At 37.8% G+C, this 26,153-nt stretch overlaps 1 protein-coding gene across 4 annotated transcripts in view; it reads left to right on the top strand.

The window, feature by feature from the left end:
- INPP4B (inositol polyphosphate-4-phosphatase type II B) overlaps positions 1-26,153 on the top strand; it is a 276,822-nt gene that overhangs the window by 70,729 nt on the left and 179,940 nt on the right. Inside the window, exon 1 of one of the 4 annotated variants that reach the window (XM_042870796.1) lies at positions 9,636-9,705. The exons of the other annotated variants lie outside the window; for them this stretch is intronic. The gene's annotated coding sequence lies outside the window, so the exon portion shown is untranslated. Of the gene's footprint in view, positions 1-9,635; positions 9,706-26,153 lie in introns of those variants that run through there. 4 annotated transcript variants of the gene reach the window in all.

Genomic DNA, 26,153 nt, shown 5'->3' with positions numbered 1-26,153 from the left:
ATCAGTGCAGGGTTTTCTTAATTTTAAAGCCAGTGTTCAGAGTTGGTTACTGAAAGTTGGCCTTCATTTTCAACATTAAGTGGCTAAATAAGCATGTAGCTGCCTAATATATTTCAATTATTATTTTGGGTATTTTACATGTGGCTGCCTCTGTACTGAACAATACGCCCCTGGTACCCCAAGTGGATATTTGCCATTTTGACTCTTCTTTGGAGCGTAAATTATGGTAGGAACAAAATAATGCGTGTGAAAATGAGAATTGCGATACAGAAGATAAAAAAAACATGAAGTACTTTGTAATATCAATTTCCTTGTAATTGAAAAATACAAAAAAGCTAAATTGTTTAAAAACAAAGAAAATAACTGAAAATAGTGTTTGTTGATTTGGTTGTCCATAGAGCTGCATTTGTGTGATGACTTATTTACCAGATCAGATGTACAGAACAGATTAAGGTATAGAAAAGTCTGAAAGCCTGAAAAGACAGAGTTGATTTCAAATGAAAATACTGCTTCCTACAGGATTGTCTTAACTTTTTTGTTAGGTGTGGCATATGCTTGTGCCACGTGACATTATTTAGGCTTCTGTTTTTTAACATACTTGAGTGTATTTTTGTAATTTGGAAAATGAGATTGGGCTGGTATTACATGTATTGAGTAAAAGTTGAGCATTGCACACAAACCTATGTCTAGCTTGGAGAAATGGAAACGTAACAAAAAATGAAGAGCTGTATTTTATGATCTTAATGTTTGTTGCCTTGTTTTGGGGATTTTTGTTATTGACAGTTAATAAAGAAGCCCTGTGCTCCCTTGAGGACTGAGCACAGTAAACATGGCAGTATGGAGACCAAAACCTGCAGGCTCATGTAGGGTTATTCCCTTACTCCTCCTTGGCTTACTAGTATTAAAACTTAAATTTTGGAACTGCAAGACTCAAGGCAAGGCATATCAGATAGCCTTTTTGACTACTGTTTTTAATGAGGCTTGAGGAGTTCAGATCGATTTTAAGACATCATCTAAACTGTTCCTACTGAAAAATCATGTTAGTGGGAATCTGTTTCTGGAATCTGTTTCTGAAATCTGGTAGTCATTTGGTTAAAATATTTCTTAGGAATAGCCCCCTCCTGCTCTAAACAAAAAACTTCATTTGAAGGTTGTTGGTTCAGCCCATAAAAGTGGCTTTTATTGTGGTGCGAGCCCATGTCATGCAGTCAGATTACTGAAGTGTTATTTTTAGATCTGAAGCCATAGTCAAAGGGAACTTAAAAATGTGTACATCTTACTTGCATCATTCCTTTAAACTCTGTAGAAATTATGGCCTGGTTCTTGTCCATAAAGCCCTTGCCTTGTAAATATTTCAAAAGAACGGAGACATGACATATTTAAGCAATTGTTTTTTTTTCTAGTTAATTTTTCTTATAGTCAGGTCACAGAGCCAGAAATTCTGTTCTGCCAAGCCTCCATTCGGCTTCCTCCAGTCATGAATTTTCTTTTAGCTTTGCTTTTGGTACTTCTAAGACAACAGCTTTTGTTAATGTTTGATTGTTAGAGGTGAGTACTTGACCACCTGAGCACAATTAACATCTTTAGTATTTAACAGCTTCATGTGCAAGTTCCATCAGAAGAAGGGTGGCCAATAGGGACTGGGAGGAGATTGTCCCTTTATACTCTGCTCTTGTGAGGCCCCGTGTGGAGTACTGTGTCCAGGTCTGGAGCCCCCAGTGCAAGTAAGACAGGGAGCTGCTGGAGAGGGTCCAGAGGAGAGCCGAGAAGATAGTCTGGGGACTGGAGCATCTCCCCTATGAAGACAGGCTGAGGGAGCTGGGCTTGTTCAGCCTGGAGAAAGGAAGTCTGCGGGATGACCTCATTGCAGCCTTCCAGTACCTAAAGGGAGCCTACAAACAAGAGGGGAGTCAACTTTTTTGAAAGGGTAGATAACAGCAGGACAAGGGGAAATGGCTTTAAGCTGAAGGAAGATTTGGGTTGGATGTCAGGGGGAAGTTCTTTACAGAGAGAGTGCTGATGTGCTGGAACGGGCTGCCCGGAGAGGTTGCGGATGCCCTGTCCCTGGATGTGTTCAAGGCCAGATTGCATGGTACTCTGGGCAGCCTGGTCTGGTATTAAATGGGAGATTGGTGGCCCTGCCTGTGGCAGAGGGGTTGGAGATTCATGATCTTTGGGGTCTCTTCCAACCCGGGCCATTCTATGTAATTCTGTGAAGTTTAAGTGGATAACTTAATTTTGATGGGTAAAGCTAGACATCATAGCTCTCCTGTTGGAAATGGCGGCAGAGGTTATGTGAGTGTACTTGAAACATGCTACTAACAAGTAGACAGGAATCAGATGCTGTGTATGGAAAACAGTAAGCAAGAGGATCAATTTGATTTGAGTCTACTTTGAGCAAATTCTGTGGTTTCAGATTCTCTTCCTCAGAATTGCACAACTAGGAAGAGGCAAACATTGAATAACAGAATTGTAGGGGTTGGAAGGGACCTCTAGAGATCTTTAAGTCCAGCTCTCGAACAGATACCTTGCAAGACGGGATGATTAACTCAGTAAGAAGGGATATATTACAGGCAACGTACTGAGGTGAAGTAATTTGTTTCAGTAGGTAGTGTACATAGCCTTAAAGTTCATTGGCTTAGTTTTCACCATTCAATTAAGTCTCCTAGACTTAAACAAAATGAGATGTTTGTCAGCCAAAGAGGGCTCTATTGATAGCTATTGTTTTGTATCACAATTGCAAAATAAAGAAAATCGTTCTGAGTATTGTAAGGTGTAAAATAACTAACAGTGTTATAAGTTCCTACAACAATTTTTTAACAGTGATTCTGCTGAATGCACATATTGTAAGATGATTAAAAATGTCAACTCTGAAATCAGAATCATTCTTAGTGCTATTGTCAAGTCACTGGAGACATGTAAGGTGTGTATGTTTGGCCTACAGCTGCTTACATTCTTTATAATGGTATGTTGTGATGAAACTGAGTATGGAATAATCAGCTAAATACCTGGCCAGCTTGAAGAACAAATAATAGTGTTTCTTAGTATATGGTACAGGATGTTTTTTTGAAATGCGTCCCCTCCCAAGCTTTTAGCAGTTTCAAAGCACTGTTTCAACACGAAATTAGGCCTAGTAGGCACTGTTAGCGCTTAATTGTTGGTTTTATAAGCAGTATGACTGTACAAATGTTACTTGTAATGCAGAAGAGAAACTTAAACTTTTTTGGTTTTGATTTTGACATTTAAACAGACTTGCATAGGAGTCCAATCATTGCATTTTACTCAAGAAGGCATGCAGACTTCCCGGAATTAGAGATATCTGGGAAAAACAAGAAAAAACCATCATGAACTTTATTTTTAAACTTGTTCTTCAAAGTAATTGTTTTTTAATGGGTATTGCTTCAAGTAAAATCAGAAAGCTGTGGCAAATAGCAGGATAATGCCATCCTTAGAAAAGTGAGAAAGATTTCAGGATGTCATTCAGCCGTAGCTCGATCTCTTCAGCATTTATACGAGGACTGCTCTGAAAGTAATACCTCCTATAGTGTCATGTTGGCCCATGATGTTAGAGGGCGCTGTTGTTAGTATGACAGTAAAGGCTGAACCTTCCCACCAGCATCCCGGTTACATTTAGTTGCTGTGTTGCAGAGGGCAGCAGAGGGGCAGTGTGACAAAATGGTGTCTGTCATGGTAGTGCATATTGAAGCGAGGGTGTGGAATTGAGTTAACTTATGTGGAAAAAAAACAATGGCATCCATTTTTTCTATTCATCGGTGTTTGCTGATGCTTGCCAAACATTGTATGTGAACGCAGTGAGGTGGTGGGTGGTGTGATTCAGTGTTTCATGACAGCGATGTGAAAGACAAGGCACATTCCAAATGGGGTGCAGTTTTTTTATGACTGGCATGCAGACCCATATTCATCACTGGCAAAAATGTATATAGCTAATGATGGTAGCTACATTGAAAACAAGTGTTTTGTAGCTGAGAATTTGCTCTATTAGTGTTCTTTGCAGCTGTTGTAGTTTCCAGAGAAATAAATATGTGGCGTTACTTTTAGAAGTTATCTAGGTAGTTTTCAAAGGTTTTCTGCCTTTTAAATAACTGTAATACAAGAACCAGTTTTGCAACAATGTGAGAACAGTGGCATAGCACCTGAATGTTGAAGGTTTTTGGCATTTCATTGTGTGAACAGTGGTGTTGGACCCCTTTTCTTCATTAAATAGTATTTTGGCATGCAGAAATCATATTTTAAGTGAGGGTGAATTAGAAAGCTCAAGTCTTCAAGTCAGATAAGTTCCTTCCATTTTTCTTTCATGTTCTTAAGCTTTAGATTCTTCAGTATGTGTGCCAAATAATTTTTAGCACCAAAATTATATCTCGCATCTGATTTTCAAAGTTTTGTGCTGCATATCTCATCTGAATGTTTTTGATTATTTTTCTCTTTTGAAGGAGGGAGGGTGAAGCCAGCACCTCCTTAGGGCTGCTTTTCCAATTAAATCTTCAGAAAGGGGAAGGAAATGTGCCTGGTGTAGCAATAAATATTAAATGTTACTTTAGTGAGACCAAGGGCTTATACAGTCCAATGTCACTTAATTTTGAATGAGATGAGCCTTTCATATTTAGAGCTATTTCCCAAGATTGGGGAAAAAAAAATTATCTTTAAACAGTATCATAAATCCATCATGTGAAGTGGTGAATTTATGAAGATGGCTGCGAAAAAGTAGTAAAGAACATCTCAAAATTGTACTATGTGTATTTTTCAGATCATTTTTCTGTAATTTATCAAATAATTCATTATGAGATGTTTGAATGTAATCACGAGACCTTTTTTTTTTCTTTCCTGAGATGAATAACTGTTCTTAAACCTTAAATGCTTCAGGAGTGTAACTTCTGTAACTTACACATTGTTTGAATTTGGTTTGTTTGATCATATTCATGCGAGTCAATGGGTTATCGCCTACGATTCATTCATGGAAATTCTCTTCTTTCGTGTTGCCTTACTATCAAAGGTCACAGTGCTTTTAAAAATAATTCTTATCTCACCACTGGTGGCCTAATTACATTTTAAGAGAAAGCACGTTATCCCTTGAGGGAAAACAACATGTTTTGGACCAAGAGAAGAGGGAGATGAAGTGTAAAGATTCTGTTCAAGTAGAAGAACAGTAAAAGAATAAAACTGAACATTTTATGAAGAGTTGAAAATGATTCCTCCAGGGTATAGAGCTGTTTTAAGGGACACGAAAGGGAAGTTTTACTGTTGTTACAGATTCAGACTCTTAAATGGTCCACTTACCTACTGTGCAGACCATTCAGCTTTGAAAATCACACAGGACATTTAATAGTTGTATTTGAATTTCTGTCATTCTTGATAATCTTTAAACAAGAATTCTTACCAAGTGCACTCAGATTTTACGCTCTTTTCTCACGGGCAAGTTTTCTTGCACTTTGTTCAAGCTGATATTATTTTATCTGTGGTCCATGCATTTTATCCCTTTAATTTAAACTTAACTTGTTCTCAGGCCTTGATATTGGTAATAGCACTCCCACTAGTATTCAGTATTAGTTTTCTTACAGGTATGAATGGAAGAATTACTTTTGTAAGATGTCACAGCTTCTTCAATTTAGAGATGAAAGCTTTGCAAGTCCCTTTATTATCTTTGTATTTCAAGATAAGCATCTCTGCTGAGAAGAAATTCTAAGCTGAAATGCTAGAAACATTTAAACAATGTTGACAGTGGAAGAAAGTTAAGGAAAGAGGAACAAGTTGAACACAGTTAAAAAAAAGATACACGAAACGTGATGTTACTGTTGACACAGTGAACGTCTATTAACTTAAGTTTTCCTTCGTTAAATGTAGTGCTATTCTAAGGAGCTAGAGTTCAAAAAAAATGCCATCACATGCTCAGCATCGTCTAACACTTGAGCAAAGGATGTATCATTCTTGGAGTATTTTGTGTGTAGTCTTTTCCAGCTCTTTTCACCAAATGAGCTAATGGAATATTAACAGCTTTTAAGCCTGTATCTACGTATAACGATGACAATCATATGCTTAGCAAATCTGTGTGACCCAGTACTGCATGTGGAATAGAAAATTGCAGCACGAGGCAATTGTGTTGCTGCTTCAGTCCAGCAGGAGCAATATGAGGCAGCATTCCACTGAGGAACTGAGCTTGGCAGGACCTCTCCTGTAATTTAGATTTCAAGTCTAAGTTTATTCTCTTTATAAACAGCAAAACAAAAGAAAAAAAAAAAAGCAACCAAAAAATGCGTATTAGAATTTTTTCTTTGTTGCAGAAATACGGAAGACATAAACTCCCTGCATTATGTTTGCATAAGTCCACAAGCCTTAACTTAATACAGTACAATGATAATGTTCATCTTGCCAAGATATGCAGGATAGTAAGTGGCCCCAGTGTCACAGCACGCTAGTGGCAAAATTATAGTAACTTCCTAGAGTTTGATTATGAGGCATCTTAAACATCTGGGACGAAACACGTTTGGATTCTGGTGTGGAAAATAAGTATTAATAACAAAACCCCACCGCAGTGCATTTGTTTTGTGTATGTTTTGAGTAGTAAGATAGACGAAACAGGTGAAACACGGAGCTACGTACCCACAGATGCAAGAAAGAAAACCCTACAGCAGTACTTCTAGCGTGTGTTTCTGCATACCAGTTGTTACCTTGATCAAGCTGAGTATGAAGAAATGAGCAGGATTTGTTAATTATTACTTGCAAAAGAAGTGATTTCCTTATGCTGTTGGATTTGCTAGCTGTTGGTTGGATTAATTGTTTTATGTGAGTGAGTGACTTCAGTTGAGTGTATTGCTAGATCAGTGCAGTTTCTCCAAATCATACATGTATCTCAAGCTTAGCCTTTTCACAGAACAATTTGTATTGTTTTCATGTTGTTGTTGTTCTTTTTCAGATGCTGTTGCAAGTTGGGAAACTTGTCTAAATATCATAGGAAAGTATGCATTATGTCAAATATAACTATTCCAATAGTTCTTCTGCAACCCTCTGACTACCCTGAAAAAAAAACCACTGAAAAAGTCAGGAAGTAGTTAACAACAGTGGAAGAATGTCGTTGCATACTACTTCTTGCACATTGGAGAAAAACAATGCATTTTAGGTTATGATGTCAAACTGATGTACGCTGTGTTTTTTCTGATGAAGCAGGCAGGGAAGAAGGGAGGGGTGGAAATCCCAACCAAAGCTGCAGCAAGAAAATAAAGGCAAGAGCTAAGATAGTCTTAAGAACTAAGTGGGTATATTATTATTAAGATAAAAAGCTAGCTTTTTTTTTTTTTTTACATAGGTTCACGTGTTTATCCTTTCATTTTTGTTAAAGTTAGAACTGTTAATGGTTTGGGTCTTGGCTACTTTCTGGGAGTTGTTCTGTGGAGAGGAAAAACAAAATTCTTGTCTGAAGTGAGAAGTTGAACAAAGCAGTCAACCAAGTTGGCTCAATCTCTGTGACGGTGCAGACCTTAGGACCGAGTGTCTGAAGGGACGTTTTCTCAGTCAGTTTAGCTGAGGATTAACTACTTAAATGTTGAATTGTAGCATATTGCCACACTTCATTTTTCAAAACTTCGTGTTAATCTGGGAAACATTCTGCTTCCTAGAAAACAGGAACCGGATTGACTGGCTTCATGTGTTTTGTAAGGGATTATAAAATGTTTTAGACAAGCCTCTTGATTGGTATTGTGCTGGGCACAAAAATATCTTGCGGACTTGTTAGATTGGAGTATTTGGAAATGTTTAATGTTCATGTACAAAAGTAGGTCGTAGTTACTGTTTTTACAGTAGCAGCTGGCTAGTAGCATTACCGTCAGCTTCCATATGCTTCCTGTTGGTGGAAACTGAAACTCTGAAAGGATTTTCTCTCTTGTTAATAATTTCATGGAGAGTTTTTTTTCCAGAACTCACACAGGTATCAGCTGCAGTCATTTCAAAGACAGGGAATAAAAAAGAGCAAGAGTATTTTTTCCACTTTGTTTGCTTATCACAAGAGGAATTGTCATGTGTGCTTCTCCTTCAGAAACAGAAATGCCCTTCATTACAGGCAAGCTTCTCCTGCTTGAGGAAGCAGCAGCTAGTAAGATGCTTGCAGTTATTCCGTTCTGATTTCCTGTGTGCTTACTGTAGGCTACTTCAGTTCAAATACTCCATTTTATGGAGCGCTCTCTTTGTAATGGTGCTCCATGAGTTTTGACAAGTGTGCAAGTTTTGCAGACTCGTATCCCCTTTTACGAAAAGGATAGGCTAGTTTGAGGGAAAATTGGATATGGTTGCTTTGGACTGAAGAGTGTGTGCTTCAGGAAACTGAAAACTATTTCTGTTTCAGTTGGAAGCATCTGATGGATTTTTGAAATAAGCTCTGCTTTTTGAATTTTAAAATACAGGGCTGTTTCACTTGACACTGCATTCTGCTTTGACTCGAGTTGTATATGGAAAGTTTTTCCCACATACGGATTAAAAAGAACAGATGTTTCTAGACTTATTTGTTGTAGTTTTTTTTCTTTGTGTATATATACAACACAGGCCTTCCTCAAGTTTATATTTTAGGAAATAGGACTTGCAGTTACTTTTGGCCTTTAACTCTGCATCAAAAAATATTCCATAGTTCAGTACCTTTACACACTGCACATCATCAAGTGGAAAAAAATTTATTAAGTTTACCTTACAGATGAGGATGGTCATGTAGCAAGGTAACGGTAGCATTTAGATAAGTATACGACCAAGTGGTGGTAGGGTTTAGGAAAGTAGCTGTTAATATGCAGCTGGCAGGGGCAAAAATGTGTCAGTGATGCTGAGCTGATAAGGTCAGGAATGATGAGAATTGACTTAATGTAGGACAAAAAGTAGGCGTACTTGATTTACTTGGAATAGTTAGATTATTTTGCGTGGAAGACAGATCAAAATTTAGTAAATAGGATTAAAAGATACAGTGTTCAACCTTAATTCATGGAAAATGGTTTGTCAGATATCTTATTGTGGTATTTTCTTTAGATGGTACAATTCAGAACTGCAGGAATACTGATCTTGGGGTTTATACTTGTCCTTCATGTGTAATAAAACTTAAGGCAGTATTTAAGATCATAGTAAAAAGTGGGCTTAGAATAGCTGGATGACATGTATTAATTTTAGCAAGAACAAGGCCTAATATTACTTGTTGCAGTAAACTTCATTCCTTGGTTGGTTTTGAATTGTGAACCTTACTTGATGGAGTTTCTCACAGAAAGGGTAGTGAGGTGCAGCAACTAGCTGTTCAGAAAGGCTGCAGGTGCCCAATTTCTGGAGATCTTCAGGCTATATGGGACCATGGGCAACATGATCAAGTGTTTGATAGTGACTGGCAACCCTGCCTGCAGCAATGGGGCTGGATCTAGATGATCTTTGAGGTTCCTTCCTACCCATCATTCTGTAATTCTATGTTAAATACTGGATTTCTTCCCAGCTAGTGGCAGGTTCAGCTCAGTGACTGGAAACAGGTTATCATTTATTTGTCTCTCTCATTAGATAACAGTGGGAATATTTAATCTTGCAGATAAAGCTTTCTTAGGTAGAAGTAAGGACAGTTGTTAATCTACATGGGTAAATGAATGTGTTTTTTTTTTTTTAGGGAAACTAATGGAATGTAGGTCTGTGATGGCTCTGAGCTAAGGGAGAGAGATCAATGCTAAGGCATGACTGCAACCTGTAAGTCTGCAATTTGCTAAGGGTGAAACGCTTCATGTACTTGATGAAGCTGTATCTGGATGTTATTGTGTAGTTGTAATGTTATGGCAGTGCCCCTTTGAGATGGAGGGCATCATTTGAACTGAGCTTTGGGGAAAACATTTGGAGACGCATCTGCATTTTTAGGCAGAGCTGTGTCCTGCTCTGCTTACAGTCTAGTGTGTGGCTGTGATCTAAATCTGCTTTTTTACATCAGTGAGATGTTTGGGTAGGGTCTGAAACATCTTAATTGCAGCTACTGTGCTAAAACTATTACTAGCTACTTACCCATACTGAACTGTGTTGATTATATTGCCTGTAATGGCTGCTGTCTCTGGCTCAAGTTGGCAAGTACATAAAAAGAAAACTTGATAGAATTATGGAAATTCATCATTGTCTGTAGCTGGTTATCTAGTCAAGTGTAGCCTCAGTGCTTAACTGGCTCACTTAGAGTATTGATGTGGCACCATTTAAGACCCTTGAAAAGGCTGTTCGTAATCTCTGTACGTGTCTTTGTAAATAACATGTTAAACTGACTTCTGTACTGGTTTGGGTAAGGAATGGGGTGCAATTCAAGGATGTTACGTTGCTTCTTTGTTTTTGGACATCATCAGTTGCATGGGCAGAGTTCCAGAGGGCAATCTGTAAACTGAAATGAGGTTACAATTAGCAGTGTGTTCTGTGGCTGAGTGTGGACTTAGATGCTCTCTATTGATTATGCAGTTTAAAACGTTCTTTTTTTCTCATGTGGACATAGTGCCTTTATTCTGCCATCTACAGATTAAGTAGAATAAAAGCTGTTAGGTTTTTGTCTTACATATAGACAAACATAGGGCTTGATTTTGTGGGGGATTTCTAAGTGGGAGTAAAGTGAGTTAGCCTTGGGGGACCTTGACAATTGTCACTGCAATTATTGCATGGAAAATCATATTTAATTATGATAAGAATCAGTTAAGAACTTACACAGTATTTCAACCTTGTGATTTTCATCTTTAATCATATGTCTTTTTCATGTTTCAACAGAAGTCTTATTACTGCAACACAGTAGAACCATGTAATTGTCAAGTTTAGCACTAGCGTCTGTATTCTCTTAAAGCTAACTGTGGTTTTATGCAAATATTTTGGCAACCTACAGTGCTAATATAGTGATTATTTCCAGAAGAAAAAAAAAAAAGGTGAAGCCAAAAGCAGATTGCAAGCTCACATGACCTTAAAATGAAATGAAACCATATATCTGTTCAGCTAGTGGTGAGGCAGATGTTCATTGGATTTACAGTGTCATCTCCCAGCAATCAGGATTAAGGGTTTTTTTTTTTTTCTCAGGCCTTCAACTGTCACTGAAGCAGCTGACTGCTTTGTGTATTTAGGAAATGCTGGCAGCTGTAGGGAAGAAGGGTCAGTGGCTATTCCAGCCATGAGCACAACAAGTTGGTCAATGGCTTGTTTGTTACTAGGCTTCTGTTCACTTTGATGTTTTTCGTATCTATTTAGTTAATTTTTGATTTTGTTTGCCAAGAAAAGTTTGTTGAAGTTATTCAAAGACATAAGTTAATTGATGGTGGTCTTATTAATGTTATGTTTTAATCTTCACTGAACTTGAAATGCATAGCTTTAAAGCCTATGATCTCTAAATTGAAAAGACAGTTTACTGGAATACCGAAGTTGAAATTATAATGGGAAAGAAATCAGGAAGAAATAAAGATCTGATAGAGATTGAGAATCCTGTGTGGTTTGTGTCCTTGCGGTGCTTTTCATGAAGGAGCTGTTGTCTTTTTCCTTGCTGAAGAACTGTGTTTCTAGGCTTGTGTTGAAAAAAGCATAAGAGACCTAAGGACCGTTGACGTGGGAGCAGAGAATGTAAATAACTTTCCCTCACTCTACAGTAATGTTGAAATAGCAGTGATTAGCATCAATATCACCAGATCTTTGTAACTGTTTCAATCTGTATAAAGCTGTGCAGCACAGATGGATGCATCTACAGGGCGATGCTGTTAAAGGCAAGTCCTTGGGTGCTCCCTTGGTCTCAGCTGTATGATTCTGTGCCTACTGTTGTGCTTTTGGTGGTGGTTCTTGAATTGCTTCAGTCCATAAAGCTGACAAAAATATTTACTTCTCTGAGTTGTTTTTCTTGGAGTTTATAGTGGGTTTTTCTTATGAAGAATCTCATAGAGGAATACCAAAAAAGCACAGGTGTGTGTCATTGGGGGATAGTAGTTTGGAGAGAGGAAGAAATCATTTTGGAGGGCAGAAAAACTATTTACTGTTACACATCTACTCACAAATGGGTATTGAACTGACCCACCTATGTTGCTTCCTTCACTCTATATTTTGTGGGATTTGGGGCTCTGAAATACTTGTGGCAGATAAATCCCTGGCTTCCCTAGTTCAGTTGTGGTGATTTAACAACAAAAGCTTTGAAGAACTATGAAAACAAGACACACAGTGGAGGGTAGCTCGCATAATAGAATAACCAAACTTATTCAAAGCAGGTGTGGAAGCAGAGGCTCATCCTAGAAATGTTTTTGTTGCAGCGCTGTATTGAAATGCAGCATGGTTGTTACCTTATTAATCTGAAAATAGTGAGCTTATTTTTTTTATCTTGGGTATAAGAAGTTTTTTCACATAAAAGAATGCCTGGAAATTGGTATTTAATGTGGACAGATCTGCGTCATAATTAACACCTAGAATAGGGGGAGCATAAAGGCTGAACAAACTTACGAGTTTGTAGGCAGTGATGCTGAAGCAGAGCGACCTCAATGCGATAGGTTTTGTTTGCCAAGCCACGTCAGGTTTCCATATTCAAATATAAAATCATGTTGGACCTTTCACTTCCTTTGCAAACTTTTGGCACAGTCTGCCTTTGATAATTGCTTAGCAGTTGCAAACTCTATCGTGAGTTCTAGATTCAGATTTCTTTATTCCTAATAACTTAATGGTATGTAAAAATTACAGAAGCCAATAATACATGATAGCTGTAGTCTGTCTTCTGACTGCTTACTTGTTCTAGTACCTTCTTATACTAGTGTTTTGTATAATAAATTTTTTCAGTGTTGATGTCCCTTGGCCTTTGCAAACGGATAAAAAAAGGTTTGACGTAAGTCATGACTGTCCTTACAACTGTTGTTAAAACTTTATCTATATGATAAGATGTGAAAGTTGTGTTTTGGACAGTTATTTACTGAACAAAAATGATGCCCCATTCTACTCGCTCTGTAAAACATGACAATGATTCCTGGCATAAAAAAAGCATTAAACTTAATTACTTCATATCAAGTAATATACATCCATGATGCTGAAGCATAGGGTTTATGAAGGTCAGCATGACTTAAGGCTGAAATTTGGTTACACTAAAGGAATTAGCTAAGGATGACTGCTTAAAAATTGAGGTGAAGTGGATCAGCGAAAGCATTTCCTGTGGTGCCAGGGAAGCAGCTGGAGGAGCCCAGCACAGCTGCCTGCAGTTGCTTGGCCTTGGATGTGACAACTGCCCAAAGTTCTGTCTAGGGACAATTTGGGAAACTTGAGATAGGTAGATGATCTAAATCAGGGGAGAATTGCAGGCATTCAGTGTTGACACGCTGGCATCTACTAGTAATGGAAAACAGTAGCACATGTACTACTTGGTAACTGTCAGTAATGACAGAATTACAGACTGGATGAGGTTGAAAGGGATGCCGTAGGATCATCTTATCCAACCCTACTGCTTCATTCAGGGTCATCTAGACCACACAGCCTAAGATGCCATCCAGGCAGGTTTTGAATATATTGAGAGAAGGAGACTCCACAACCGCTTTGGACAGCTTGTTCCCGTAGTGTCACGCTCATAGTGAAGCAGCTTTTTCTCATGTGCTACCTGTGTTGCAGTTTGAATCTGCTGCCTCTTGACTTAATGCCAGGCACCACCAAAAACAGCTGCTCTATCCTGTTGCTGCTATCCCTTAAGATGTTGGTGTATTTGTTTCTTCTCTCAGTCTTCTCCAGTCTAAACAGGCCTAGCTTTGTCTGTCTTTCCTTGCTGGAGAGATGCTCCAGCACCTTTCAACTTTGTAGCCCTTTGCTGGACTGACTCCTTGTCTTATTTGCACTGGGGAGCTGAGAACTGGACACAGTAATGTAAATGTACCCTCATCAGGAAGAAGTAGAGGGGGAGGATCACCTTTTTCAACTTGCTGGCAATATTATTCCCAATGCACCCCAGGATGCCATTGGCCCTCCTGGCCGCAAGGAAGGACCTCTCCTTGCTCGTGGCCAGCCTGCTGTGCACTAGGACTCCCATGTCTTGCTCAGCAAGGCTGCTTTCTAGCAGGTCAACCCCAGCCTGAACTGATGCATGTGTTTATTTCTCCGAGGCGTAGGATTCTGCACTTGCACTTTGGAATTTCATGGTATTCTTCTCTGCCTATCTATTCAGTCTGTCAAGGTGTCTCCGATAGTCTTCTGGTGTAGTTGCTGTTCCACCCAGCTTCGTATCATCAGCAGACTTGCTGAGGGTTCACTCTGTGCCTTCGTCCAAGTCATTGATGCTACTGTGCTGCTCCTGAGCTTTGTCTGGAGAGCATAGAATCATGGAATGGCCTGGGTTGGAAAGGATGTCAAGGATCATCAGGCTCCAACCTTCCTGCCACAGGCAGGACTGCAGCCCTCCGTATTTAATACTACATAAGGCTGCCCAGGGCCCCATCCAAGATGACCCTAGTTCAGAAGAGAACTGAAGCAGTTTGCCTTAATACTGTTTTTTCTGCCTTCACCTGCCATGAATGGTGCAGTTCCATGTATTTTGTACACCTAAGTGATGCTGGTAATACAAATTCCTGCCCTTCGTTGAGTATTAATTGCTCCCTTAGTTATACCGGTCTTATGGGTGCTCTGTACTTGCTGTAGTCTTGATAGGCTACAAAATAGCCATGGGATGCGAGAGGTACGGTGCTGAAGTCAGGTAGCTTATCTTCAACTGATAATCTGTGGTGTGTTCTTGTTTTCAGGCTGTGTCTGTAATGTGCGTTTTCTAGGGGGATATTTTTATATTACGATATAAATATTACAATATTTACACTTGGACTTAGCCATGCCCTGTTATCATCTCCTCTCAGTCTGTCCTCTAGTACCAGTACTGGCAGTGCTGCTGCAGTTGATGCTTGCTGCTCGGTGCAGGCAGCGTGCTTTTCTCAGTCTGCCCAGCAGTGCATCCCTGCTCATACTGTTGCTGTGCTTTTGCTGAGGTGTAAGCAGGGTTGTCCCTGTCCTGCTGTTCTGTGGTTGTGATGCGAAAGCATTGTACTATAGTTGCTTTCCTGTAGTTGCCTGTTGTGAGATATTTTTCAGCTATGGCCAAATAATCTGTTGCCTACATTGTGCAGCAGTTGAAAACAAAAATCGCCTAGAGCAGCTTAGAGAGGAAAAACACCTGCCTCTAGTCTTGAGTCTCATATAATTTGGAAAAAAAAAAAAAAAAGCAGGTTTAATTTCCAATGTGAAATGTGGTTGACTGTGTGTTTCCTTGATGAGCTTCTTAGAATTGCATTTTGCATCATCCTCTGTAATTTTTAGTGAAGTGAGTTTCTCAAGCAATCTTGATGCCTTCTCAAATGGCAAGATGGTAATACTTACACTCTGCATTACACATTAGACGTTAAGGCCAAATGGGGCAAGTAAAATAACTGTTACTTGTGATTAATAAAGGGAGCCCAAATGACCTATCTTGCATGTGTATTGTGTTAATTTATGTGTAGGGTTGTTTTCTTCAGCTTGATGCATTGGAAAATTTTCAGTCTGAAATGAAAGTAGCATTAACTATACTTTTCCAAATCCCAGCAGCTGCTGGGAACGTCAGCTGTCAGGCTTTCTGCTGTTCCAGTATTGAAATTTAGCAGGCATTTGGTAGCAGCCCTTAGATAGGAGAATTCAGCAACGTGTCTGCATGTGGAAGTGTGAAGAAGCGCTATCATCTAGCAAGCTCATTCTGTTCTTTTACATTCCCTTTCACTGTGGCCTTTTCAAGTGTTTACTTCAGGGGGCCATAGGTACTGAAGTAGCATTATGAATTGTAAATGTCTGGGTTGCTGTGGAGAAATAAACACCCACAGAAAATATCTAAACGGCAAAATATGTTTACTACGCTGTTCTTGCTGGGAAAACTCGTTATAATTACGTAATTTCTGTATATTTCTTCATTATATAGTATTCTTTTCAAGTGATGAAAATGAACAGAGTGAATTTAAAAAAAAAAAAGGCATGACAGCTAGGGACTGCATCCAGCCTTTGTAACATAGTATGATATTGCATTAACATTATGTAATGTTAGTGATTAATATTTGTATAAAACTTCTTTAATGAAATTTGTTAGGATTTTCTTGATGACTTTGAGTTAAGTTGTAAGATGGTCTATTGATGAAATAAAAAGTTTTACTAACGCTTCCTTAGGGTGCTCTGTTGTGACAGCAAAACCAAGTTCTCAGAAGTTGAACTTCTTATTTCCTTAAAGAACAGCAAGAACAAATACCTAAACAATAATGAGGGAGAATCGAAATATAGTCTGGAGTTGTATTTACAGGTAACTTACTATATTCAAAAACAGATGCAGGAAGCTTTAAATTGGCACAAGAAGTGTAATTTGAGATTACCGTATTTGAGGTAATTCTTATAGTCAGCAACTGCTAGCAAAATGTTTGAAATAGTGGATGTGATAGTACTGCTGTTATTACTACTTAATATTCCTAGGCACTTGCTTGGATTAAACTCTGGTTGCATTTTAATAATGTGCTCAGTGTGTGTCAATTTAAGAACAGCCTAAGTTGAATGTTAGCTCTAATTCTTATATTCAATATATTGCATAGGATAATGTGCTACTTAAAGGTGCTTCTCTTGAGGACTTCTTGCTTGTCTGAAAATTTATGTCAAGATATTCTGTGGCAGAAAATTAACAAAGATTTATCTTGCATATATGTGCAATAATTAGGAGAAAGAATAGGTGAAATCAGTCCAATATAATTTTCCTTTTTTTCTCAGAATTTATTGCATTGATATGGAATTCTAAGGACAGCTATGAGGTCAAAACTACTAAAATTCTAAAATTATCTTCTAATTGATTTTTTTTTTTTTTTTTGATAAAATAAAGACTTTCAAAAGTATTACTTAGTCCCTGGGAATTACGTTACTTATCTTTTAAGTAATCTTGTGACTTGTACAATTTAGCTGCGCACATGGGATTCATTTATTCATCTTAAGGTTCATATTAGTATTGATGAATTTAGGTTGTAAAGAGCAATAAAGGGAAGATAAAATTTTAGATCCCTTGTTGCTTAATCTTTCAACATCTTTATACATCATTTCACTTAATATTTAGTAGTTTTTCTTCATTTCTGTCAAAACCAGCTCACCTGGCTAACAGTGGAAGAAGTCCGGGTGTACAACCAGAACCACGCACCAATGCTCAAATTTGAAATACTGTGCTGAGGTTTCTCCTTATCACTGCTATGACTCTTACTTCCTGTACTGCTGCTCTTTTCATGAGTGTCTACGCTCACTTAGCTTTATCCATTACCCACCTTCTTGCCCCCAAAGTCTGGAGAAATGCAGGTTCGGGAGCTGCCTGTGAAGATACGTGGAAGCAGAGGTCATATGCTAAATGAGAGAGAGAGAGGCTTGGTAGCTCTGGGCTTTGGCCTCAACAGAAATTAAGAGGGTATCTGTAGAGGTTACAGGGAGAGAAAAGGTAGCCTTGTTTTGAAGTCTTAATTTCTGAAGGGAAAAATAGCTTGCATTCCCACAGTGAGTTCCTGGAAATAAAATCAGACCAAGCTGTTTGCAAAACTCACAAGGTGCTGAAGTGTTGCTGTGAGTGTGAGAAGGAAACAGAACTGGTTTATGAATGGTGTGCAGTCACTTCAAAATGGTTACTTGGTGTGTACTACTTAGGTCTCATTGAACGTGACTACAGTATGTTAGTATAACAAACAGGCATCTTCTGTAGTACTTCTAAAAGTCACTGTTAGCTGCTTTGACGTTTACAGTAGTGGTAATAACAATGGAGGTACTGGGTGCTGAAGTTGTAAATGAATTCACATGGTTTCTGTGCAACTGAGTGTAGTAGTCTACTATTTCTTTAATGTGCTCTAGTTTTTTGTTACCTAGGTTGTTGGTTGCCCTTGATGTTGTGTTATTTTGATCAGATTCATGGGGAATACTGAATCATATACTCAGTGTTGAAGGTGCTGCAATTACAGTGAGATGATACATGAAGCAACAGATGTCTAGATGTCTTTTAGTGGGGATGAAGTGCCAAAGCGGTGATGAGAGCTGCTGAAAAAAAATGTTTGTGAGAGTTTGGTGGGGAATGTTTTGCTTTGCTCTCGGTAGAGAATAACATAAGTAGATGGAAACATGAAGAATAACCAGAAACTTATTGGACACCGAGATGGCTCCTTCCTGCTGTTTGCTCACTCTCTACTTTGCCTCTGGGTCCTGCTGAAACTCTGTTGTGAAGAATGTAACAGCATGGAAAGTCTGATGTTATTAAAGTCAAAAAGGATCAGAGGCATAATAGTACATGTAAGCTTTGTGTGTGTGTATATATATTTTTGCAGGTGGATATTTTGCATGTGTAGCCGTGTTTCTAGTGGACAAGTTTACTCGTTGCACCTTTGAAAACGTAGAAATATCATAGAGAAAAATTAGAAATAGTTTTTTGAGTTTCTGCTTAGTTTCTGCTTATTTCAATAAGGATAAAATGAGCGTGGTTCTCTCAAATTTCCAGAGGATACCATGGCTACAATTGCACTTCAGCATTTGTAACATGTATTGGAATGCTTTTGGTTTGCTATTTATGATTGATGCTAAAGTATATCATCTATGGATTTTTCCCTTGTCTTATTGAGACTAGTAATTACAGCTTCAAGTCAGAATGTGAAGACCAAATGAAGATTGAACTTGCCTCTGAAAAGTATTTCAAAGCTGTTATGTTACAATAAGCACTGACATTTCCAGAACACAGTGTAGTTTCATCATCATTAATTCAGTGCTTTCAGTTGCACCTTCCTTTTAATAAGAAACACAAATGTATTTTAATTTTGCTCAGAAACTGCTTTTGGGAAAGTTAATTACTGTTATCTGTAATTGAGTATTTGAAAAAATTGTTTCAGAATCTTGAACCTGTCTTTTTATGACCAAACAAGAATGAAAATGCAGAAGGACAAGATGAAGGTTATTATATCTTGTGCCTACTCAGCAAGCATGCAGTAAAATAATTATGGAATGCCAGTAAGCTTTTAGAATGCTTTAGGTAAAGACTTAGAAGTCCAATATGAACAATTGAGAACCAACAACAACAAAAACAACAATGAAAGCTCATGTCTTCATACCTATTTAGCAAGTGTCTGCTATGCTATCATATCAGTGTTGTTGCTTAGTTACTTTTTTGCAGGAAAAACATGCACCCTACTTCTACTTGGAAAACACTTCTCCTTTGCATTGGTATAAGTTCAACCTAACTCTGCATAGTATTTAATATACTCAGTTTGTGTATGTGTGTGCATATGTTCATTTGTAGTTTTATAAGTGAACTGTACTACTTATTTGGACTATCAAATGTGCAGATACTTTTGAGACCTTTAATGTATCAATATGTTGTAAACAAAGCTAAATTTTCTTTAAGGATAATCTGCTGTGAGTTCTGCTAGAAGTAGTTTCTCTGGCTATGGCTGCACCTTTCATGTATTGGCAAGGTAAAAACATTCCCTACAAATTAGGAGACAATTATTGCATTAGTTAAATTCACAGTTTATATCCAACCTCAAATTTTCAAAGGTAAAAATGAAAGTCACATCTAGCTCGGCTGTATGAACTCTTCAGTCATCCACATTGTCCTCCTGTGTACGTCAGAAATAACTGTTGTGTATTTTCATCACAGTGAGAAATACTGGTGATAAGCAGATGATAGGACTGGATAATCTTAGAGGTGTTTTTCAACCTTGGTGATCCTGTGATTCTAAGCTTCTACCTCCTTTACTTTTCTCCTTATTTTTCTGTTTTCTGTATTCTTTACTGGGTGAGACTTTCCACCTCTGTTGGCTACTTTTGCTTAAGAATGTTCAATAGTATTGGGCTTTAAACAGGCTGATGAAAACAAGCTGATGAGAAGATTGGAGCTGTTTTTACCTGTGGGCAGGACAGCCTATTCTCAGTTGTTGTCTTGATGTTTCTAGTGAAATAACCAGGTCAGCAAACAGTTATTGGGTGTAAATTTAAAAAATGTCTGTAACAGCCTGTGTTCGTTTTTTTTTTTCCCCTTGTCATTTAAAGTGTTGTTAAAAGTTTCATAGTCTTTAAGGGAACCTCCTGAGCATCTTCAGTGGCGTTTGTAGTTTGGTGTACATCAACTGGAAAACAAGATGACACTCAAGTAACTTAAGGATTGGGAAGCTCTCGAGTTGAACTATGTGGTCTACAGGATTTTCTCAAAGACTTCTTCCTTTTCTACTATTTCTCTCCCTCTCTCTCTCTTTTATATTCTAAATTGAGCTTACACTTATAAGATGGTGGTTTGATGTGTTTGTGTGGTTGGTTTTTTTGCTCTGCTGAAGTCCCGCTTTTTTTCCCTGAATAATATGTATAGAGTTAGGGTTTTAGTATAGGGAGTGAAGTAGTTCTGTGCAGCTTGAAGTGTAAATTTGGGGCACTATAGAAGTGACTTTAGTACTACTATAGCAATACTTCTATAGTAAAGTACTCATATAGTACTACTAAGCTAACTTCACACAAGAGCTGCTTCCTAGCCTGCTACTGAAGTCACGTATAACATCACAAACTTAAGTGCGTCTGTGGGAAGGTAATGTACTCATTGTTTTTTTTTTTTCCCCAATGAATATCAGACATGAATTACTTCAATTAGTAGATAACTTGGAGCCAAGTTTGCACGCTTAAAACTGAATGCTTTAAACATACAAATTCCCTGATTTCTTTGAGTATGAACACCTATGTGCTGAGTGAGGGTTTGAGTATTTGTGTTATGATTCCATGAATGCTACTTGTTTTAAGGCACGGTAGAGTTTGTCACTTACCGTTAATTTTAACGGTCTGTTTGATAGTTGCTGTTTATAGCCAGCACGTGGTATCCTGACTCTAATTTGATTGCTATTCTGAGACTCATAAAATGTACTGTAATAGCATTTAGATGTAAAGAAAGGAATACTTAGTGCTTGTTGATCCTGTAATCAGTGGGTAATTTCTAAATAATTACAATTCGGTAAATGAATCTTAAAATGGCTCAGTTTGTTTCTGTACCTGCTTGGCACGTACTACGTTACACTTGGGTGTCTGAGACACTGGAAGGTTCACCGATAGCAGCCTGTGTGGACGGTCCTTTCTGTTCTTGTGCTTTTGGCTTTGAAGAATGATCACACAGTCATGGGCCATGGCTGAACTTCGCGGTTTGCTTATTTGTACTTGGATTTCTCTGAAGTGTAACAAGAGAAGCTTTATTTACAGAGAGTGGCTAGATCTATCAACAGGTTAGTTTGCTCTAATGTGTTGAGTGATAATTGTATGAAAATGATGCCTGCTACACAATTATCTTTGAAAACCTTATTTGCATTGTAATCAAGTCACTGTGTTTAGTTGGTATTTACATGTGCTGTGATGTACCTGCTCAAGGAAGTCAGTATGCTTCTTGCTTGCACATATTTACCTGTTAAATTTTGTTTGTGACTTGTTAGAAATGCCTTTGTGAAATCTTGTATCTGTGGGGTCATCACTCCCATTTTCTTTCTCTGCATCTGTGGTGATGCGAGAATGCAATCGGTAGGCATAGGCAATGCCATCAATTAGGCTTGCTTCTACAGCTGAGAAGTGACAAACGCTTGATTATAAATGAAGAGCCTTTAAGGTCTGAAAATCAAACCAGCAATATTCAAAGGGAAGTGAAGGCAGTTGCTCGCATCAATTAGATCAAATCTAGTGTCTCGGAACAAAAAAGTAATTTCTAGGAGGAGGGGCAAGAGGAGAATAGAAAGGGTGTTCTTGATAGAGCAGGGGGATGAGAGAAAGCTACCTCTGAAGAGGATGAGTTAGCCTGTACATGGTTGGTAGAATCTGATGGGACGACTGTGCAGGGAGAAATTGTACTGAGTGCATAATTTTTATTTTATGGCCCATTAGATGTATTTGGTACCTAGCACAGTTACAAATTCTAGCTATTATGTCAGTCTACCTGTAAAACTGCAGCCTCTGTTCCAAAGCTTGTGTCTGGGAAGAGGTTTGCTGGTTTCCCTTGTGGATAGCCTGACAGATCAAGTGACTGCTATGTGAGTACTGTCCCTCTACTGGTATCAGACAATCTTTGTCCTGAGTCAGTTGTTCACATTAATTTACTTCTTTTTAAAATTAGTCTGTGCTTAGTTAGTCCTCTTTCTAACAAACTGAAATATGAATAGATGATGCTCAAATAAAGCTAGAAGCTTTTTTAAATTGAGGTATTTTCAGATGCTTTATTAGCCACCTTTTGATATATAGCAGAACGGAAATTATTGTTGCTGTTTGTAAGGCTTGTTTTCTGGTTTCCAAACATCTAATTTCGAACAGGTTGTCACATGAGTACTTTACCAGTTCCTGTACAGTGAGAGAGATCCTAAGGCATAATCCTGAAGGTTAGAAAGTCAGTATCATTTAAACTGAAGCAATCTTGTTAATCAATGTAGAAGGCAGTTCTGTTTTCCCTTTTAAAAAGTTGGTAAGGTTATAAAAGCACTCATTTTATGGTGTATGATATAAGTGCTTTCCAAATTGAGTGCTTATTACTTATGTGGGCGCTCAGCAAATCATCTATGAGTTGTTCACTTTGTCTTTCATGTTGACTGACCAAGTTGTTGTAAAAGAAGATGAGGAACAATGTTTCTTCTGGAGAAAGAGAGAAAAAAAAAAAAGTAAAACACAAAGTCATTTTTTTCCTTGTTGTTACAGGTTTGGGCTTCTGTGTAGTGTGATTTTTGTTGTTAGTTGCTATGTTTTTACCTCAAATATAAAATACAGAACACAAGAAAACTGTTGTGCATATGAAATAACGGAGTTAATTTTGCTCCTCTGGGAAAGACACAGGCATGTCTGGTCCTTGGCACGGAGACCAGGGGCAGGTTGAAGGCAGAGCTGTACTCCAGCAAACCCGCTCACATCTCTTTGAGCTTGAGAAGGAAGCAGAGGGTTGCTGTTGTTACCTGCAGAAAAGAGAGGAAATAAGAGTGGAAGGGAGATACTGAGGAGAGCTATGCGTACCACTGTGCATCATGAAAAATTGGCTGAGGTTTTGTCCCCAGTGAAGGGGCTGGTGTTCTTCCCATCATTCTTGCTCATAGGGCATCCTGAAGGAAGGAGGTGATTTATGTTAGGCTGTTACAGCTGAGCCTTTTTGTTTTTTTTTTTGATGGAGGGATGTAAGCTCTCATGATTCAAATTGAGCTAAGCAAGGAAATTGGTTGGATCTTCTTCACAAACGAAGTATTACCATCTCACCATTTAAGTAGTTATAAGACCTTCCAATATTTAGCAATTTAGCAAAAAGTCATACTTGTTTTTTTAAAGCAATTAAAATAACAATATCCTTTGGGAACCTGCTGGCTTTAAATGCTTAGATACTCTCCTTAAACCTCCTTTCTGCAGAAAGGCTGAGATTTATAATAAAAGCTAGTGATGTTGTAGCTCCAGCAATTGGGAAATAGTGAAAAAGATGCCAGATGCTATGAGAGTTGCTATAAAATGATGAGAACTGGCAGACGTGGAAAGAAACATCCTTCATCGTCAACCTTTTAATATACAAAGATAATGCATTATACAAATACAGAATGCTTGTAGTGATAACATTTTGATATTCTGCCTTCCTTACACTTCTGGTGCTGCTGGAACTGCTGAAACTGCAACCAAGCTGCCAGTGCCTGGTGTTGTAGTAATGGTATTGTAGTCCTAACTTTTTTACTTGATGTTTTAACTCAGAAATGCTAGTAATGCCATTTACAATTGATCTGTCAGTTTAGTTTTCTGCTCCATATAAAATAGCATAATTTTTAAATTACGGTTAATGTTCAGTTCTTTATTCTAGGCTATTTTTGAAGGCAGTATACTGGAAACTGAGCCAATGACTAATAACGTAACCTTATTTTCTCTGTGTAAGAAGATGACAGAGTGAAACAATTTTTCAGATTATGCTATCTGAGGTATATGTTGTGATACAGCATTCCAGTCATGCGCACAATGTAACTTAACTAATTGATATCTGAACTTTGTTTAATGAACTTCAGGTAAGAAAGGTAATTTGAGGTCCTATCAGGCTTTGTGTAGGATGTATTTAACTTGAATTTTTTAAGTTGTTTATGCGTAATAAACTGAATTAATATAGAGCATGAATTAAAATGTTTGCACATGATTATTAATGCATTTTAGAGTTTAAAAAATATTGGTGAAATATTCATAGTTCAAGTTAATAGTTAATTAAAAGCACTCGTCTGTTCTGCAAGATTTATTCAGTGATTTAAGTCAACAGCATTTTCCACAATGAATATAAATCAGTGGTATTATTGTCAGCAAGAAGTTGGCATCTAGTGGCATTAAGTGATGGCTTAATCATAGTAGAGAAGGCTTTTTTTTTTTTTTTTGAAGATGACTTCAGTGTCTTTCATTGTGCTGACAATTTGTGAAGGTAGCTCTGCTACCTTCCTTATCATGCAGCCTGGGTCTTAGGCTTTGCAGTACTTAGTAGGCTGGGAATATGAATTTGGTAATAGAATATATAGAGTTAGAGAAGATTTCAGATGGTTGAAATTGCACTGAATAATATCTGTGCCAGCGTTTAAAACAAACAACATTTTTAGATGCACAAACAGTATATTTGCTGATGTTATGCAGTCACTTTTTAGTTAGTGTACTTTTGGCCTTTGTTATAATGGATATATTGCTGTAGAAATCAATTGCATCCATACTTTAAGACTCTTAGCTTCTCTTTTCGTGAATAAGGTTACACTGACAAACCCTGTAGCTTTCTTCCTCTTATTTTTTATTTCAAATATATAAGCGATGCTTTTCCTGCAAAACGATTAACCTTATCTGTGCTAACACTGAAGTAGCAAATGCAAGCTGTGATGTTCAGTCAAAAACATGACCTGAATGCATGCGTACGTTACTGAACGATCATTAATCTGACTTGTTCGTTCCCCAACGTTTGAGTTGAAAAATATTAAAAACATAGGCAAGTTTTAACAGTTGTACAGCTTGCACCACTTTTTAATGATCTTCAACTTCACTACTACTGGTATCAGACATTCAGTGCACTGCAGGCTTTGGTAGGAGATATTGGCTGTGTCCGTGTGCTTGGTCACCATCTTCTAGATTCCCTCTTGGAAAGGCAGCATTTAGTAGGTTTCTTCTCATGCAATGATCTTCTTTAAGTAGCATGTAAGAACTGAAAATAATTTGGAACTTTATCTTTAAGTGTAAGACTTTCTTTGTGTCTGAAGTTGTCTTTAAGACTATTATATATTAGCATGCCTACACTTCAAGGTCTTTAATTAAAGTTTATGCAAATAAGATGTATAAAAAACAAACTATGATGGACTTCATTGCAGAGGCTTTATAGGATGTTTAAAAAAAAAGGTTTTTTTTTTTAACTTCCTCTACTGCTTGTTTTTCTCCTGTGGTATTGTAGTCTCAACTTTCTTACTTGATGTTTTAACTCAGAGAAATGCTAGTAATGTCGTTTCTAATTGATCTGTCAGTTTAGTTTTCTACTCCATATAATGAAGAAGGTTTTCTTTCTCCATAGCAAACAAACTGCTATTGTGTAAACCTTTAATATCAACACGCTTCTACCTCCCTTCTCCATGGTGTATTGAGACAAATGTATAAGAACTTAGAAATAGCTTAGACTAGCCATTGTTTGGCAGTTGTAAGTCTCTTAGTGCTTTCATTTTTTGAAAGCTTTTTTCCTCCACTTACTCCAGAGAAAAATGGCAATCTGCAGTGACGTAGTTGAAAATGAAGTTGTCAGTTGCTACTTCAATAACATAGAAGCTGAATTGATGTAATATGGAGTACTGTGTTCTTTGCTTGAATGTGTGGTTAATGGACACTTGCTCATATGTTCTGGAATGGCTTTAATTTCAGTTCCAGGCATGAACTCCACAGAACTAGGGCTATCTTTGTTTGTCTGTTTTGACACTCAAGCTAATTACAGTTGATGGAATTGCTATTACTCAAAATTACAACAGTATCCTGGTTTAAAAAAAAAAAAAAAGCTTGGCCAATCTTTTTCGGAAAGTAAGAAGATAGGGTTTCAGATGCTTCAGCTGTTCTTCTATAGCAGTATTGCTAAAATAGTTGAGTTACATTTATGAATCATTTTATTTTGTCCTCAGATGAGTATTCTAAAAAAAAAAGCCTAATTCTTTTCTATAGAC

Source organism: Lagopus leucura, unplaced genomic scaffold, assembly GCF_019238085.1.
Source record: "Lagopus leucura isolate 7727_CA_CO unplaced genomic scaffold, USGS_WTPT01 Super-Scaffold_100004, whole genome shotgun sequence".
In the NCBI taxonomy this organism is placed as follows: Eukaryota; Metazoa; Chordata; class Aves; order Galliformes; family Phasianidae; genus Lagopus; species Lagopus leucura.
This window is presented reverse-complemented; position numbering and strand designations above follow the sequence as displayed.